Raw genomic sequence first — 4,161 nt, forward strand, 5'->3', positions numbered from 1 at the left:
CAATGTCAAAACTACTTAACCATTGCCTTTCAGTCAGACAGATCGGATGCACTGCGTGATGAAAAATTGCTAAATGCGTTTCACGTGGCGCGTTGGTCTTGGGTATGATTCGCGCTCAGGGTGCGGGAGTCCCGGGTTCAAATCCTGACGAGCCCAAGGGGGTAAACTTGTTATACTAATTGAGCATTGAAGTCCAGCTTAGAATGATTCCATCCAGATATTACAGCAGGTGCAGGTGTGTTATGTAGATTTTGGCAATATGCTGATAGTCTCTTTCTAATTAAAACTGAAGACTTTGTTCTCAGCTTTCCATTTTGATTGTCCTTGACTCTGCCTTGGAAGGACCTGGGATCCCCTAACAAGAAAGTAGGAAGCAAATGTGTAGAAAGCATTTCTGCAACTTTGCATAGCCTGCTTCAACTGCGTAAACAGAAGAACTGGGAAAATATGAGACACAATGAGCAGGACATAAACCTAACCATCCTGTTGTTTTTTTCCTAACCCACCTTCCCGTTTTTTGTTCCAAGTCCTGTTATTGCTTTCATAAACCAACCGTCCTGTGTTGGTCCGCCGCGTGTCTGGAAACGTAAGGCCACCCACAAACCTTTCCTTCCTTAACAACTCTGGGCCCTGAGGCATTTTTTACAGTTTTAATTTCCGTCTGGATTTTATTTAATAAAAAAGCTTGTAAACATCAACCCTGTTGTCACATTCAAGATATGACACCATTTTTTTAGGACAAAAACTGGGTTATGGAAATTGTGTTGCAGTGGGTCCTTGCATATTACAATGGTTGGAGGGAGCATAAAGATAAAAAATAAATAATAAAAATGAATCTTCCAGTGATGTATTGAAATCACAGGACTATAACGTAAAGACCTAAGCCCATTTTTCCATTCTAAGGGAACACTTTCATATGTATTGGGAGCACCTGTGAAGAAAAAATAATCATTGTGACTTACTACATTGACATACATACATGCATTTTTTCCGAAAAAAGTCAAGAGCTTTTGCTACTCATGACATTTACTTATGCCAATAATAACAATAATGTCACTATTTTTGATTTACACCCCAGCAAGCTTATCAAGCAAATATGTGTAAATAGGCTTATTTGGACCTTTCCATAGAGTGCATCGGGGATTTTGGTTCCCCTGTGCTTGCATACAAGGGGTGCCTTTTCTCCCATATATGGCATGCAGCTTCCGAAAAATGACAGGACAGACACAGCAGCGGGAGCGATCAAGAGATTGAGATACGATTAGGCGGCAAGGAGGAGCCAAAACGCGGCTGAATTATGGATATAAAGTGACCCAATCTTCGGTATAACCAGTATGATTTTAAAGCCCAAAGGGCTGAAGCGTCCAGGCTGGATAAAACAAATCCCTGTAGAGCTAAAAGACGGGGAGAAGACTCCGTAAAGGCCGAAACACGTCGGTATTTAACAACGAACCAGAGATGAGTAAATCGCTGTGATGTTCAAAAGTGTATAACTATGAATCAGAGGTACCTTCTTTTTTACATGTGGTTGCGGTGTCCGCGCTCGAGTTCTCAGAGGTAGAGCGGGGGCCTGTTGTAAAAAATGTTAACCCGACTACGGTGGGTGTTGTACAGATTGTGGGAAAATCTGGTGCTGTTTATCTAAGGGCGCGTGTGTCTCACAGATTATTCATGGTCGCCACAAACATACTTAACACTGCATTACTCGGGGTGGCACGGAATGTGTAAGATTGCGTGAAATTTTGTGGCCATCAAGCAAACACTCAAATGGATGGTCACGAGAAATGACGTAGCTTCGCGCCACTACTGTGTGGAAATATGAAAGACCAAAACCCTTCAAAAGGGTTGGTTTTAAGGTGTTTTGACGGGTCAACAGAAGATTCCAGTAGAGCGTGAGTGTGTCCTCGTCTGTCACTTTTCCTAAACCCCCAGCCATCCTTTTGTTCTTTTCCTAACTCAACTTTTGTTTCCAAGTCCCGTTATTGCTTCCAACCCCAACCTTTATGTTTTCCTAAACCACCTTCCCATTTTGTCCCGCATGTCATGTAACGTAAGCCCCCCACAAGCCTTTCCCTTTCCTTACTTAAATGGTCGGTCATTCACGGCATTAAGGTCACAAACTGTTTACAACGCACTACGTGGTGTGTATCACGAATGTGTGAAAATTCTGATGTGCCCCCACGGAAAACTGACCATGTAAGTCAATAAGAACTGACGTACCTAACCCAATCCATTTTTGACGGAAAATCAATTTTTGGCGTTTTAGTAAACTTTAACGTCAAGGTATTCTGTTGTCCAAGTAATAGAAAGCTGAATCTGCAGGAGGCGTAGAAAGACCCAATGTTTAAACTACTTACCAGTGCCTTTTAATCAATGACAAATCGGAGCGCATTTCCCTGATGAAAAATTGCTAAAATGCAGTTCACGAGGCGCGTTTGTCTAGGGGGTATGATTCTCCGCTTAGGGTCGCGAGGTTCCCTTGTTCAACATCCTGACGATCGCCGCCCAAAGGGTAAAACGGTTGTTGATACCTAATTGATCATTGAAGTCAGCTTAGATCAAGTCCATCCAGATAAATGACGCAGTCCATGTGTTAGTGTCGAATATTTGAATAATCTGGTATTCTTCTTTTTTTATAAAACATGAAGACTTGTTCTCAGCGTTCAAGTTGTGATTGGATCCTGCTCTGGCCTGGAGGACCTGGGATCCCTAATACAATATCGTAGAAGCAAAAGTGTATTAGATCTTTTGCAACTTTTTGCATAGCCCGCTTTCAACTGCAGTCAACAAGAACTGGGAAAATATTAGGAAACAAATGATGCATGCCTAACCGTAACCATCCTGTTGTTTTGTCCTAAACCACAACCTTGACTATGGATAAAAGTGGACCAAATCTGGCCATAACAGTACGTATGCTAAAGCCAGAGGCTAAAGTCCAGGCTGATGAAATCCCCTATCGAGGCTATAAGCGGGGAATACGACCTCCGTAAGCCAAAACGTCAGATTTAATCCTTGTGTTGTCCTTTGGTCCCCTGGGACCCGTGCAGTTATAAACCCATCTTGTGTCTTCGGTACCCTGGGACCCACGCATTGTCCTACTTGGTCCCTTGACCCCATGGCCTGTCCTTTCGGGTTCCTCTGGACTCATGGCATTGTCCTCGGTCACTGGACCACGACCCTTGCGTTGTACTACGTGTCCCTGTTACCCGTGGCATTGTCCTTGGGTCCCTGGCCCCTTTACGGTTTCCTTTTGGGATCACAAGGAACCCTTGACTTTGTCCTTCGTCCCCTGGGGCCCATGGCATTTGTCCTGGGTTCCCTGGACCCTTGACGTTGTCCCTTTTTGGGTCAAGGACCCATTGACGTTGTCCGTTCGGGTCCCAGGGACCCCATGGCATTGTGTCTTTCAGGTCCCCAGGGCTCCTGGCATTGTCCTAACGGGTCCTGGTCCCCGAGACCCTTGACTTGTCCTACGGTCCTAGGGACCCTTGACTTGTCCTAACGGGTCCAGGCCCCTGGACGTTGTCCGTTCGGTCCCGGGACCCGTGGCGTTTGTCCTCTCGGCTCCGGGCCCATGGCGTTGTCGCTTCGGTACCCTGGACCCATGGCGTTGTCCCGTCGGTTCCCTGGGACCCTTACGTTGTCCTTTCGGTCACAAGGACCCTTGACTTTGGTCCTTCGGGTCCCTGGGACCCTGCATTGTCCTTGGGTTCCCTGATACCCGTGCGTTGTCCTTCGTGTGCCCTGGACCCGTGTCATTGTCCTTCGGGTCCCGGGACCCTTGATGTTTTACTGGTCAATCGTTGATTATGCCTACTCATTCAGCCAGATAAGACTAGTGCCTAATGCACCGTGGTCGGAGAAAGTCTTTTCAAATTGGTTTCTGTATGTCGTCACAATTGTAGATTTGACACACTCTTAGACAGCTTCTGCACTCGACAGTGAAGTGTCAGTTCAATGCCCGATTTTCTGTTGTTTTCAACAAGCAAAGACTCATTCCATATAGTGGCTGGGTAGTTTTGACGGTAACTATGCCTAAAAAAAACATTGACCAAGTCGAAGTCAGATTCAAAATTCTTGGAGTATGTGTGAACATGCGCTTTTAGTCAGTGGGGTGTGAGTGCATGAAGGCTGCGGGTTTTTTAAAGACCTTCTCGCTGT

The sequence above is a fragment of the Etheostoma spectabile genome, chromosome 12 (assembly GCF_008692095.1).
Source record: "Etheostoma spectabile isolate EspeVRDwgs_2016 chromosome 12, UIUC_Espe_1.0, whole genome shotgun sequence".
NCBI lineage: Eukaryota > Metazoa > Chordata > Actinopteri > Perciformes > Percidae > Etheostoma > Etheostoma spectabile.